The following is a 16,051-nucleotide window of genomic DNA, read 5'->3' as shown; positions in this document are numbered from 1 at the left end:
GCGGTTAGAGCCAGCTTACTGCGCACCTTTATGTTCGACAGTCATTTCCTCACAATTTAAACAACATCAAAAAGTTACCTGTTCTGACTCAGGTATTGTGGTTAGCATCAGCGGCTTCTGAAGACGGTTTGTTGGCGCTGGATCCAGAACGCTTGCGCATCAGTGCGTTCTCTCCCTGCTACCCTGCCTTACCACAACAATAAAATACGGCTTACCTCTGGAGCCTCGCCTCTGAGGATGGCATTCTCAGACACGCAAAAGCTGAAGGGCAGCGCTTTGCAGCACTGTAGGAAAATATTCTTCGCTCTTTTTGTGTACTGTGCGGGCTATAGACCCCATATGGCGCTTTCCATTAAGTGTGACTTTACACATATCCTGCGATCTACAGATCGTATGCATGAGGTATCAGCAGAAGAGAATGATTGGAAGATTGTACACAGAATCCCCGTGAAATTTGCACTCACTCAAACAGTGTCTGTTCATCAGATGATGAGAAATGGCAGCATTGATCGCTCAGGCAGAAAAACACTCCTATACCCATGCATTCAAAACAGTGTTTCACTGCTATTTACAGTCTTGTGCAGACATTTAGGCACCCCTGGTCAAAGTACATGTATTGCTGATTTTCCAGTTGCACATAAGTTAAACAGTCTCTGAGGACAACAAATTTTGGTGCACAGGTGCTGTATATTGGTTTAACTAATTTGCAAAAAACAAAACATGAGTTAGGGCAGTATGATGGGTTGCACTATTGCCTGACAGCAAAAAGGGCCTGGGTTCAATTCCCCAGCCGGGGAGTCTGCCTGTTCTTCCCGTGTCTGCATGGGCTTCCTCCGGGTGCTCCGGTTTCCTCCCACAGTCCAAAAACATGCAGTCAGGCCAATTGGAGATGCTAAATTGGCCCTGAGTGTGTATGTCTGTGTGTCTGCACTGTGATGGATTGGCGGCCTGTCCAGGGCGTTTCCTGCCTTCCGCGATGAACGCTGGAGTAGGTTCCTTATATAACGTGGCATGTTCCAAAGTTTGGGCTACAATTGATGATGTTTTTCCCCAGTATGTTAAATTTAGCCAATAAACAGACATTGTATGCTAAAATCTGAACAAAATGCTATATTTAAGTTAACTGTAGAGTGTTTTTTCGCTTATTTGAATTAGAAAATCAGCTAAACTTGACCACTAATTTGACCAGTGGTGCCTAAACCTTTGCATAAGACACTAGAATATCACAGAATTTCTCACAATTCTGCTGTATTCCCTGAAATTTGAAGTGCTTGTGAAAACACACATAAAATAAACATCAGTATTTACTTTGTGCCGTTAAAGGAATAGTTTGGCAAAAAAAAATCTTGCTCATCAACCAAGATGTTAGCGGTCCGAAGTTTTGCTTCCCTAGATTTATACTAAAGCTGTGAGGCTATTGTAGCTAGGAATGTTCAAACCACTAATTAGCACCATGCAAACTACATTCCTATGTTCTATGATTACACTTAGAACATTACAATCACAAAGTTTATACTGTTGCCCACTGTTACAAAACATTACTAAACATAGGAAAGAATTTCAGGTAATTCTGTGTGTTCTGTAAATAAACATGACTTGTGGCTGACATATGTATGAATGAAGTAATTAGTTATGAAGTGATGTAGTTATGAATGTAAGAAACCTCCAATCAGCATCATTCACTCTTGCATCAAACCACCTCCGACTAGGGAAAATGAACTCAAGTTGGAAAGAAATGTTTTGCCTATTCTGTATTAGGCTACTCACTACTCACAGGTTTTATCAACCTAAACGTATTATTTCAATCTAGAACATGGGTGCCCAGACATTTTTTCTTGGGGAGCCAAGGTACAATATTTGTGGTGGGCCAAGAGACAAAAAGACATATACAAATAAAGAAGGCAGACAGGTTTTGAATTGAGTTTTTTAAATGCATTTTGTAAGATCTATCATCTTCTCAAAGAAGTTAAAATGCATTTTACAGTAATTAGCTGTTATTTGCAAAGTATATTAGTTTTTGTTAATTTGTTTTGTTTTTTAATGTTCTTCTTACCCAAAAAACATATTTGAATGCATTTTATATGTTTTGTTATTCTAACCATGATGGCATTTTGTGTTTCAGTAACTTGTTTATTCTGTATTGCTATACTTAATAGATATATTAATAGATATTCTGCAGTCCTTGTAATCTAATGGTATATGTGCATGTAGCTGCTGTAATGTGGTGTTTGGTTTATGATATAATAAACCAGCACAAACATCTGCCAGAAGCTATATAGAAAATTTGTGGTGTTTACTGTATAATGTAGCCAGTTCAGTCTGAAGGTCCTCAGACAGCTGTGTGTTCACATTAGAGCAAATTTGAGCTGTATATTGGAAATAAAAGAAAGCAGGAAAAACTCTATGAATACAGTGATCAGCCATATTTAAAATACTGAAAAGTATTTTAATTGTATAATACAGTATGAATGAATAAGTAAACAGTATACTATAAACTATACTATAAACAGTATACTGGATAAACTGCTTCCAGTAAATTACTGCAATTTTATACTAGTTTTTTATTAGGATGTATTTTGTTACTAAACGATTTTGAACATAGAAGATTTTCTTTCCAAAAAAAATCTCCAAAAATAAAATGGTTCTTTACTTTTAAAAAGATTTTAACATTTTCACACACTGTAAAGGGCAGCTACTGTGCTTAAATGATGTAGATTATTTGGTGAAGAAATGGGATTAAAGCAACTTTCCTGGCCAAATCAAACGTCCTCATAGGCCAGCTCCGGCCTGTGGGCCACACTTTGTGCAGCCCTGGTCTAGAACATAATCACATTATAGCATTTTGATTTGAACATTAACACGAATCTGACAGTGATAATTTAAGAATGACTCAGTTTACTTATGAGAGAGACTAAGAAATTTAAAAGCATGTGATGTCTGACATCTGACTAAGAAGAGCCTGATATTCCCCAACAACACACAGGCAGTGCAGACCAGGCAGAAATATTTTACCTCTGTCTTCTTTGTGTCCTTAAGATGCTGAAGTATGAAATACTGGAGTGTTGCTATGTCAACACACTCACAAAACCCGATACCTACATGTAACATAGTACCACGGACGTGCTTTTAATGCCTACTAGGGAAAAACATTTATACGATGTGACTGCCCTCGTCCTCACGGCCTTACAGCAGCACCTCGATCTCGCGCCGCCCTCCTGAGTTTCGTTGGCCCGCAAGGCCCAAGGACCATTCAAGGACCTTGCGCTACTATGGCCTGCCGCCGAACACTGGAGCGCATGCATCAGAGGGAGTTTGAGTTATGGAGGTGATCAATGCTCCTCCGGGAGGCTGCATGCGTCCCCTTAACCACCTGATATCCATCACAGCTCCATCCCCACTGACACATTATCCGCCGGGCCAAGAGCGAGGGCCCTCTAAAAACCGCCGGACGGCCGGACAACAGGCCTGCCTTATCTAGCTCGTTAAAAGGGCAGCCCATTCACCGCTAATGGCTCCCCTGCTGGAGCACGGGCTGCCAGCCGCTCAATAGCAGGAAGGACTGGCGTGTGCATGCTGGACTAATCTACTAGGGATGTCCTGATCAAGTTTTTTTGGCAAAACTACATAGCATAGCTAAAAACAGTGACAGCTGATGTCTTGAAGTCTGAATTTTGTCATACTTGTCATACAGTGACAAAACACATAAGCAAGTAGGGATGCAGTTTAAAATGATGCTAAGATGCTATTTATTTTACATAAACCAATCTAAAGAAGCAGACTTTGTACACCAAACATGTCTAACATTGGCTAATCAGCTACGTTTAGGCTGATTAGAAAAAAAATGTGTAAATTAGAAATTTGGCCAAACTACTATTTTCATTAATCCCGATCTGATATGTGTTTTTATTGATAACACAGCTGGACAGTGAACACTTAAGATACATTAAACTTAGTAAAACCAAAGGCAAGATATAATTGACATGCAAATGGCTTAAATAAAAAATTAAGAATAAATAGCCTGCAGCACAGCTTTCTTTTAAAAGTTTTAACTCCATTTCTTTTAACAACAACCAAAGAAATAGCCATGAAAATGTTATTACAACTGGCTGCTTTCATTTTCCTCACTTTGCAGACATTTAAGCCACTTCTGAAAATGTGCCTTTGGATAATGTCCTTGTATATCACCTCTACGACAGTGGTTTAAACATAGTGCACAGTGGTAAAATAGCTTCAATAAAGAGCTTAATATAGCTGACACCGATCCATTAAAATATGCCTTGATCGACCCCAATACTGATTTCCCTTCCGATCAGACAGGGATGTCCATATAATCTCCCACCGTCCCACTGCGGAAGGCTCAGGTAAATAGCGTGACCATTCTCAGTAGATTATCCACAGCTGCTCAGTATGATGAGAGGGGGACACTGTTAGATAGGACCGTCCTGCTATCACATGAGCTCCTATTCGAAATGATTGCACATGAGAACGCAGTGGGGCTTCAGGATCAGTGATATGAGCTGCAGTCTGAGAGGGATTAGCCTTTCTGCCCGCTACACAAGGGCACAATCAAACCGCAATGCTGCTCCAGTGTTGTTCTTTAATGCTATTTTCGCAGACTGCTGACATCACTGCCTGTAAAACGCTTGCACACATTGACCCACCTATAAAAAAGGCAAACTAATTATTGTTCTAATTACTGCATTTGGTGCTGCTTTCACACTATAAGGAACAGTGAATATTTTTGTCTGTGTTGTCAGCAAGTGGCTTAATTATTTCTTTAAAAAAAATAGGCCGATATTGCTGTGTTGTACAAAAAACAGTCATTTCATCATTAATTTATAATTACTTTTGATTCGACTGGCCAGTATATTGTTTCAAAACTTCTTTTAACCTGCTAATGGTAATCATGTGATTTCTATAGGGTGAACACAGTTTCCATCACAATCATATATTACTACACCATATATCATCTATACAGCCAAGGGTTCCAACGGCTCTGTGATTAGAGCTTCTCACTCTCGTTCTTACAGCTTGTTGATTCTTTTTGCAGTGCATGGAACTGAAACGTTCTACTTTTTTAGGTCAGTTTGCTGCTCATAGATTCATCCATAGACAGCGCCCGAGCCCGTCCAGTGTAGCCTATGGAAGGTATCGCTTTGAAAGACATTTTAAAGCTGTGTTTGAGCGAGGGTGGTGCCACAAGTGCAGATTCATAGTAACTTTCAACTACTACAGATGGTTCACATGGTCCAGAAAACAGAAAATGCACAAAGAAATCTGTTAAAAATAGTAGTGGCACTAATAATTTATTGCTTTAACACATTAACATATTAACAGTCCTGACATATATATATATATATATATATATATATATATATAATATATATATATATATATATATACTGTGAAAAATGATTTGTCAGATCAACTTAAAAATTGCGGTAACAAGTAAATGAACTGGTTTTCTTCAACCTAAATAAATGCTTTAAATGACCAATTCTCTTAATCAAAGTAATTTTTTGAGTTCAATTGCTTGTTACTACATGAAGTGATATTTTTAGGTTGATCTGACGAGCCACTTTGTACAGTGTATCATTGCTGCCCATAAAAAACTCCTCCATGTCCATTTTTTTTCCCATTTGTATTTTTCTACACCATTTGAGCACAGCAGCTGCCCTTTACATTGCATTTCATAAGGTGCACATCTCATAATGAATGGACCAACAGAAATGCTCCAGTATTACTTCGGAATGAAATATTTTTCCATGAATTTACATTAAAAGTTAAGATGTTTTTTTTGCCTTTTCTTGTAAAGTTATCATTTTGAAGATATATGGTTTTGGGGATTTGGGGTGGGGGGGGGGTCAGGGGGGGGGCAGGTTGTGGACATAAAATGTAGCATGTGCAAAACTTAAGGCATATTTTATATTTTGTTTTATTTGTTTCCAATATGTTAAATTTATGCAAATAAATAAAAATTTGCAGAAAAAAAAAAGTTTGTTCTCTGTAGAGAACGTGTTCACGTGTCCTTCACTGAGAAAATCAACAAAACGTGTCATTTGACCAAAGCGTTTGGACACAGCTATACATAAAGCACAGATTTTGATAAGTTTAAAGCAAAGAAAAGTTATGAGAAATAAAATGACAAATAAAATGAAGAAGAAATATTCGAGATCCTGCGCTATTTCTCAGTCACTAGTCAAATATAAGCACATTCGTGACATTTGTGACCAGCGGCTTTCTACAAAAAGACGTTCTTCAGTGATATCCCTTCCTCTGAAGCACATGTTCACATGGCTCTCAGGTGGATTTGATCTGCTCATCAGAGTCTACACTGTCATTAAATGAAAAGAGGGACATACAGTACCAATTTCAAAGATTTTACTATTCACTCAAATCATTATGCATATAATATAATTTGCATGAAAAATAAAAAACCTTGTGTTATATCAGAAAAAATGTAAAGACTTTTGGATCTCTGTATATCACAGTATACTGACAACACTGTGATGTGACATATCATTACACGCAGTAGTTTTTTTAGTGGTACTGCTGACAGATATCTGACATGTCCTACCATGCTAGGTGTATGTATATGTGTGTGTGTGTGTGTGTGTGTGTGTGTGTGTGTGTGTGTGCGCACCACTGGCTGAAAGTGGTGTGAAAACAGAAACCCCCACAGAGGGATGGAGTATATTATCACCCGGGCCTCTGTAGATCCTGCAGTCTCTCTCTATGCTAATAGTAGCCATTTGTTGTGCTGAAGGAGCCCAGGGGCCGGCGGAGGCGTCCTGCGCTAATCCCCTGATATATGGAGTGCCGAGACCTTTGGCTATCCATCAAGCACCATTTCGGCAGCTCCAGCCGAGAGTCCTGCGTGGACACACAGGGGTTAATAAGGAAGCGAAAAGACGTCCAGCTATCCATCACTCAAAACTGACAGCTCCAACAGGGCCTGTTTGGACCCTTTTTCTTCTCTAAAAATGGGGGGGCAGGATTGATCACGGAAACAAACCTTCGTCCACTGACAGCCGTCAGATAGTGTGTGCGCGTATTGTTGTGCCTCAAATGCCCAGACGCGCACACACACACACACACACACACAAACCCACACCTACACAAACACTTATAGAAGGAACGTCTACCATTTTTAGTTCCAGCTCCACATCAACTTTTTGCGTAAGTGAAATTAAATGTAACATTAGATTGCTACATAACTCAGATCTGCACAACTTTTTGTGAATGAGTCTCGTGTTAAAGGGAATTGCACCATTTTTTCTTTCTGCATAGTCAAATTGTTACCATGTAAAGTCATTTAGAGCGGTCTGATGTGAATTGCTTTCTTCTAGAGAAACTTACCACCCACAAATGGTTCATTGTGGTGGTGATAGGAACCAGACATCTGATGTATTTAATGCCTCTGAAAGCTCCCTCACATAAAGGTTTTACGCAGCATGGATAGCAATACATTAAATGGTATCTGAGACATTTTTAAAGGTAGTTTTGCAATGAACTTTTGGCCTAAAGTGTAGTTTTTAAGTGCATGTACAGTGAAGAGACATTCTAACGCAAAACTGTCTCCAAAGAAGACAGCATTTCAGATCAAACCACTCCGATTGACTTTGTGTGCATCTGAATGGTTGAATTATGCTGAAGTTTTTTCAGAAACGGTAAAATTTTTATTTTTTTTAATTTGCTTGAAACTTGTATAGTATATAGTAAACTTTAAGAGATTTAATTTCACATTATCTCCTCCTATTCTATGTATCATATTTTAATATTTCTGCATATTTAAATTATATAGTATTTATTTAATTGTTTAGTCAATGTGGTTCGATGTGGTTCATTGTAGAGAAACCAAGTCTCAACCAAGTCAAGTGTGATAGGAACCAGACGTCAGAAACTTTTAATGTCTCTAAAATCTGCCTTACTGAAAGTTATTACACAAAATGGTTCTGATTATGCGGCCAGATGTCTGACATATTGTGTTACAACAGCTTTGTGAGAAACTTTTGGCTTAAATCATACTTATTTTAAATATATTCATGGTACATGCAGAGCATTATAAGGCAAAATAGTCCCCAAAGAAAACTTACCACTAATTTGCTGTTATCAACATAACATATAAAACCTCAGAAGCCAGGTTCACTGGTTGTTTGGATAGTGAATAAGATGGCTATATTTGTGTTATAGACATCAAGTCTCCTGGTTCCTATCACTACCACTGTAAAGAAATGCAACAACTGAATTATGCAGCAATTTGGAAAAATCAGAGGAATCCTCCTTGCTTGAATTGTACTATTCCCTAACTTTTAATGTAGCTTCAGGTTCAGTTTGATGTTATCCTATTACATATCCCACATTTCCAGTGATTTTCATGAATGAGTCTTACCAATTTGGTATTAAATGTGCTTGCATAATGTCTTGTTAAAATGCAAACATTGCATAATGCTTCCGTACACCAGAGGAACAGGAGCAGAACTGGCAAAGGAAAGCACTAAAGCCTAAAGCAATAACACATTCAGGTGGAGACTTTTAGATTTTTTTAAACACAAGCACAGCTAGACAATTTCACGTCTTTGCAAATGTTCCTGTGAGTCAGAGATGCAATTATGATTTCTAGGCATATAAATGTGTCAAGAAATCATAACTGCCTTGGTTTGCCTATTTGTCCCATTATATTTAGCACTGGGGCATCATAAGCTGACATCGCTGTGGCTGTAACTGAAGAGAGGAAGAAAAGTGGGCGCATCAACTAAGCAACCAGTGTGAATTATTTAATGTATATAACATCATTTGCCCTCAAGGGAACCCAAACTTTGACAGAAACTTTTGTAAAGCGTTTCCATGGTAATCGGCACCAGGAAGATTCCATCAGACTCTCCTCTAACGCACACTAACACAATCCTAACAGTGTTCTCAGCCACGTTTGTTACCTCCCAGAGGCTGCAGGGGAACAGAAGAGAAAGAATGGCAGTCAATAGAGGTGTAGTATCAAAATGGAGAGAAGGCCTTTTGAAATGGGTCTCTCTACATCTATCTGAAAATGCGAGGGTTTTTTCTTTTTATCACTCTCCAAAATGTCAGCTGTAGTTACATTTGCTGTGGCCATTTTTTCGCAGCTCTCGGCGTCCGCTTTAATGGCAGCAGTTACGCACCCAGCAGGAGCCCACCGAGGAGCTAAAAAACCACGCAAAAACTGCTGACTACAACAGCAGCGTCCTCCCACACACTCTTTGTTTCCATGAGCAAAACGCGCACGCTTTCTGCCCAAAACTCACTCTGTGTTGCAGCACTTTCTCCTAGTTTTTGACATTGTTGGTTTATTTGTTGTTTATCCATTATTTCCACATTGGTAGCAAATCAATAGGCGCGTATGATAACAAATCGATACAACTCCAGTTTACTCTGACAAAAACATCCCCTCATATTCTGTGATTACACTTAGGCACTACGATCACCGGAAAAAGGTGGGAAATGTACTGACAGGTGAAACACACTATAATGAGCAATACCGCCTACGGCCCACGGTTAATTTAAAACTTTACAAAATGTAAATAAGAAAATTTCAGTAATAAAGTAAACTTAAATATCAATCGAGTGGATTTGCAAGAGTAATTGCTGTCATTTTGCTGCACTATTCAAATGTAATTACACAATAATTAAAGAATAATTACAATACATTACATAAGAAATATTTACATCCAATTTACATTCTATGTCAACACATTTGAATTTGCACACAAAAATGACAAACTAGGGCTGAACGATTTGGGAAAAATATGGAACTGGGATTTTTCAGACCTCTTTTGAGATGTAACAGTGAGTATTTTCTTTAAATAAAGCTCAAGGACTTTTTTTTTTCCACCAGCAAGACGACCACATTAATTTTTTCAGGGTTGAATACTGAATATAGTGTGCCAGACTGCCACTTCACAAGCTCCATGCTATGTTAAATTTCTCTACCTAAAACTTAAATACTATTAAAACTGAAATTAAAATAATTTAAATTGCAATTTCAATATAAAAAATGACTCCAGGAAAAACAACAAGAAAAACTAGACTGCATGCAAGATAAGTTCAATTAAATGTAATTCATAATATAATATCTGTTCTTTTTACTAATACGGATGTGGCATCAACTGAAAGCATAGAATTTTCACTTTTAGATATTCTCTGCTTGGTTCACCAAGCTACAAGAGAGAGATAATTAATATAAAATTACACCATGCAAGTGTTCATTAATTATGCTTTTTATTTAAGCATAAATACTGACTCTACATAAACACTGTTTGCTCATTTTGAAAGCGCTAAATAACTTTATATGCTATGTCTGCCAGGCAAAGAATGTTTTATGCCCAATCTTAACCTTATTTTCTCCCATTATCACCAGGATTGCTCTACATTCAACAGACACCATAGAGGCAAGTCAACATTTGTGGAATTAGGAGTAGCAGTTGCGCCCCTATGCTGAGACTGAATGGATAAGAAAGGGCAAAGTCCACGAGTCCAGATATCCTGTGGGGGTTTGACTTCTAACTGATTCAACACTACTGACACCACTATAACATCTGCATTTAACAGACGGCCGAGTCATCAACACACCACTCCCTTTTTGGCCTTTGGACGTGTGTCCCTGGACCAGAGCGACAGCTGTCAAAGTGCCATGCGGTGAGTGAGGCAGGCAGGTGGGGCTCACACGCTAGTGCAACGGTTCCCTCACACTTCACACTGGACTGACTCTGAATTACAGCTGCACAAAATAATCACTATCACAATAACGACCTTCGCAATGCTGATAATGCAGAGGCCACAATATGCAAATGAGCCCCTATCCAATCGCTAAATGTTTTATTGTGGCGTTTGAGGAATTGGGGCATTCACATTCCCAACAAAGGTGCATAATTTTGGTCAAAATAATGATGGCCAAATCTTAAACGTCGCATTATGGGTTTGCCAATGCATCTGAATTAGGCCATAATGCAAAATAATGTTATATTTCAATACTCCAAGACATTTTCTCAATATGCATCACAATATTTATGCTTTCTGAGGTTTTATAAGATGAAAAAGAACCAGTAGTGCCACATTTGAAAGATATTAACTCCTCAATTCAATATAAACAAAAAACACAACAGTACATGAAGAGGAGCACTTACTTCATTATAAGGTTAAGCACTAATCATATCTTTAAACACACATGAATTTATTAAGCCATGTCAATGATAAGTCAAAATGCCAATGTTTCGGCCTTCAACAGAGTAAAAAGATTCAAATTTACATCAGGCGATCTCAATGCGCCTATATTTACAGCTTTGATGGTTAAAATCAGTCATAAGATCTGAGAGTGAACCAGAAAGTTATAATTAAGAGTCTTCTATTGAGCAAAACAATGTATGCCAATCAATAACAAGAATATCTCTTAAAACAACAGCCAGAAATAATGACAATTTTGCTAATAAGTAAAAAATAATTCTAGTTAAGACAAACTATAAGGTGTTGAGTAAGGAACTGAATAAGGAATTAAGTAAATAATGGCAGCTATTTATACATTTGTCGATATGCAAGACATCTAACAAGTCAAAAAAATTCAGACACATTTAAGAAAATCCACAATATGCTCAGAAAAGCACACAGTAATTGTTGCGAGAAAACCTTGTATCTCCAATATTGTAACTTTACCAGAGAAGGAAAAAAGTTCTTAAATTTGAATGGAAGTTAATGTAAGAAGGTTTTTCCAAGTATTTCTATTGGTTCAATTATCATGAAATGTTAGGAGACTGTAAAAAGCAGCTGGTGTTTTCAAATTCTGCAAAAATATATACAAAAAACAGCAAAAACAGAGATACAAGGTTCTAAATGTGACAATATGATGACAAATGTAACATAATTTATCATGATAATGAAATATTGTCATTTTACCCACCCCAATTTTCAAAATATGGCAATATACTGAATGTATTAAATATATTGCAAATATTGTATTTATAGCCAAAGTGGTTGAATAGACCAAATCATATTCAAATCACAATATCGGTGCTGTTAGAACAAAACCTAATTTTTGAAAAAATAGTAACTTTACAGGAGAAGAAAAAAATAATGGTCAATATAACAATATTTTTTCAAGTAATTTTGAACCATCTCTACTGGTCTGTTCATCATGATATTTTAAGAGTAACTTCAGTTTTCAAATGATGCAAAAAAATTAAGGACAAGCTTTTGAACGTGCAGCTCTAGTCTTAAATGCAGAAAATCCATCTCTTTCTCTTTCTCTCTCTTTCTCTCTCTCTTATGCTCGTGGACTCATTCTGCAAACCCAACAGCGTCCAAGTAGTTTCAACGACTCACCTAATCGCCCCTTGAGCACCTGGCAGAATTTGGCTTACTGAGAAGAAACCACAGACAATCTCTTTCTCTATGTCTCTCTCTCTCTCTCTCTCTCTCTCTCTCTCTGCCATTTCATGCACTCCTCTTCATAGCGACAGGACAACCCAATTAGTAACATCCAATACGACAGATCTCTAAGAGGACCACTCTTTTAAAACAACTGTGCTGTTTAAACGGTCTTCACAGCAGTGCCCACTCTAAGTGTCAGAAATTTGGCGGTGATACATTTATATCACCTGCTAATAAGACTGTATTGAAGAGATGAAAGAGGAAAAGGTAGTAAAACTAATAGAGGTAAGGCTGGACCACAGCTTGCCGAGCGTGGGAGGGTTTTACGTGATGTGTGCAAATCCGCAAGAGTAAACGACTAAAAAAATACATCAATAAACTGAGAGTTAAAATAAATAAATAGTGAGTTACTTAAAAAATATTTCAATCAATAAACCACATATGCTATCATTTGAGCTTGATGAAAAATGCATGGAATATGTTAACAGTCAGCTTAAAAGTTATAGCATATAGTATATAGTATAGTATGTACTAAATCAATGTTTTATGTATATGTGCTTTCATAATGTGCTACATTTTGAGGGAAAGAAACATCAGTACTGGTACGAGCTATTAAAATTGCACAAAGGCTGCTTTTTACATTCTGTGCAAAGGAATAATTTACCTGCCAGCCTTTTCAGTCCCTTTTCACGGCCAGCCAGCTCTCTCGAGCTCTTTCACCCAGAACAGAAAAACAAACAGGTCTAAATATCACTTTTATAGGCTGCATTCTTTTCTGTTTTTTTGTCTTTGTAACTGACCCTGGGAGAGGGTCTCAAAACAAAAAACAACAACAGCAACAACAACAACAAAACAGATGAAATCTTTAGTCTCCCTCCTGTGTTAACAGAAATGTGAAAACCTCTCTGGCTTAACTGAAGTGTTGGGGGTGGGAGGGGGGGATGGTAGCCCAACTTTTGGAGCTACTTTTGATATGTAAATGGACGACTAGGCAAACAAAAAGAAACCCGCAAGAAATCACACCAAACTCGAAAAGGTTTTCATGAAGAAGAGCAGAACAAATGGAAGGGTTCTCTTTTTTCCCCACCTGTATTGGGAGCAGCCCCGCCCACCTGCGCTAGGATTGGTTCGTAGTTCACATTGGGTGAACTGCTCGTGAGTGCGAACTACTAGCCAATCCCAGCAAAGGTGGGCGGGGCATGGCCGAGCACGGGTGGAGTTGGGAGCTCCAACAACGGCCCATTTGTTGAGAATTCCTTTCTGTCAGTTAGAAAGGGTGAAATGAATGAGTGAATGAAAGCACGACTGACTGAGCAGTGGGCTGCCTTTGGCCGATCAAAGGCCAAATTACACAAAAATAATGTACTTTTTTTGGCCTACAGAGGAAAAATGTCACCAAAGTGTTTAAGTCTACCCTCGAAATAGACCAACAGCAAGTTTTTCCAAGTGAAAAAAAAGAATAATACTACTAATCTCCACTCTACTTTGCTTTTGAAGGGGCTCTGGCTCTGTTTTTGTGCTGCCCACTTGTCTAGGCTTTATTTTGAATATGAAATGGCTGCTTTTCTCATTATCCGTGCTCAACATAGGAGAAATAGCCCTTGTTTGCTTTGGTATGGTTCGTTGTTTTGATTCATGCACTTAGGCTAGCCTAAACAGCGGTGTGTGTGTGTGTGTGTGTGTGTGTGTGTGTGTGTGTGTGTGTGTCACAACACACACGTCTGGACATGGGCAGCTCATAGCTGAGTGAATTATGCATGTGCAGTAAAATGATCTAATTTCTGCCGCAGCAGTAGAGCTCATGGTGAACATCTCTACACAATCTCGATCACTTTCTTTCATCCAGCCAGGTATTGATTCGTTTAGATACACTCTCTGTTTAAGAGTAAAGTTATATACATACATATATATATATATATATATATATATATATATATATATATATATATATATAAACACAAACAAATGTAAAATGCAGGGAAATATCACACTGTCCTAGATGCCCTAAAAAACAAGACATAGGTGATAGAGATGATGTTTTGGCTGGTGTATTCTATCACACACGGCCTCCATTGATTGAATGCTTCATCTATAATTCCTCATCTATCTAATCCAAAGCGAGATTAAGCAGCCCCAGTCAAGCCACATCTGGCATCCTGCTCTGGAAGGCAGGGCTCATTTGCTGAATTAAAACCTGCTGCCCTCTTAACTGTGTTTAAACTTAATAATAAAAAAAGACGCTTAAAAAAACGTCAAACGTCCTTGTTTTGGTCAAGCAGCCAACGGGACAGCACGGCCGTGCTACACCAGACCTGACTGGCTGACTGGAGCCTCGAGACCTGCAACTTCAGCCTCGTATCCTATGCGTTTATTCCCAACTGCCGACGCATTTATCCAGTTCAGCGTGTGCGGGTGCGCTATTCGGCCAAAGCGCCCGATGCCCTGTTGCACCGATAGATGGTGAGATTACGAAGCAGCAACGAATCGGGCGGAAAACAATGCTGCAAAAAGACAACAGTGGAGAACTCCTGTCTGCATCGCATGTGCTCAAGTGAGGGAAACAGAGAGAGCAGGAGGCCTGCTTACTCACCGAGTGTCCCAGCTGTGTGTTTCTGGTGCTTTCTTCTTCTTTTGTTGCTGTTCTTGTTGGTGGTCGTGGTCTTTTTGGTGGTGCTTCAGTCTCGATGTGCGGCGCAAAGCCCTGCGCGCTGCTGCATTGCTCTTCCAGCACGAGCTCCTCGCATAAACTCCATCCCAAAGCCCAAAGCCGAGCGCGCGGAGAAGAAGAGAGGGGCGTAGAAAACGAAAACGAGCCCCCCTAACGCACCATGTCCGCGCTATCGGGCTCGAGAGTGAGAACCGGAGAGGGTTGAAAAAGGCAGTAAGGTGCAAAAAAGCGAAGGAGACGCGTTCACGCGTTCAGGCGCGAGGCAAAATCAAGCGTCGTCTTGCCATCGCTGCGCGGAGGAGAGAGAGCGAGAGAGAGAGAGAGAGGGGGAAAAAAGAGAAAGGCAGCCGCAGACGGAGTGCCGGAGTGTGTGCGCGAATGAGAGTGTTTGTGTATGTGTGTGTGTGTGAGGGGTGGAGGGACTGAGGAGAGGACCCGAGCTCGGACGTGGCTCGCCAACAGTCTCTATCTGAGAGCCTATGCGTGCGCGAGAGCGCGCGTTTTGCTGCAAGTTGAGGAAATCCCAGTCGCACCGAGCTCGAGCGGAGCAGACTGGGCTGGATTTTGAGTGAAAAAGGGGTACAGTGCCGTGGCTGAAGTCTCTCCGCAGCAGCTGCCTGAGATAAAACCTGCCACAAAACCTGGAAAGGAGTAGGCAGCGGGACCTGGAGCTCGAGTCACACGCTCCCAACTTCATTAGTTTACACGCCAAACGCGCGCGCACACGCGCACGCACGCATGCACGAGGCAGCAATCTGATCCTGCAGCTCAGCACAGGAACATGTGCTAAGGCATGCAACATGTACAGTACATTGCATGCATACGTAATACGGCCCACATTGGCGTACAAGAAGTCCCATTGGTCTAATAGTGCAGTCTCATTAGACACCTTGTGTGGTGGAGGCTGAAAATCCATAACGCCTTTTCTCAATAATTGGGGGGGATTATTTTTGGGGGAAAAAAGAGAAATGTCCAGTGGGTGATGAT

At 39.5% G+C, this 16,051-nt stretch overlaps 1 protein-coding gene across 13 annotated transcripts in view; it reads right to left on the bottom strand.

Annotated features, from left to right (window-relative positions):
* The window catches only part of LOC118825694 (adhesion G protein-coupled receptor L2-like), a 180,121-nt gene extending 164,536 nt beyond the window's left edge, over window positions 1–15,585 (bottom strand). For 12 of the 13 annotated variants that reach the window (XM_036596446.1, XM_036596449.1, XM_036596450.1 and 9 more), the window contains exon 1: window positions 14,987–15,585. The gene's annotated coding sequence lies outside the window, so the exon portion shown is untranslated. Of the gene's footprint in view, window positions 1–13,060; window positions 13,110–14,986 lie in introns of all 13 variants that reach the window. The other variant, XM_036596447.1, reaches the window with a different exon arrangement.
* Window positions 15,586–16,051: the final 466 nt, after the last annotated feature.

The sequence above is a fragment of the Colossoma macropomum genome, unplaced genomic scaffold (assembly GCF_904425465.1).
Source record: "Colossoma macropomum unplaced genomic scaffold, Colossoma_macropomum, whole genome shotgun sequence".
Classification (NCBI taxonomy): domain Eukaryota; kingdom Metazoa; phylum Chordata; class Actinopteri; order Characiformes; family Serrasalmidae; genus Colossoma; species Colossoma macropomum.
This window is presented reverse-complemented; position numbering and strand designations above follow the sequence as displayed.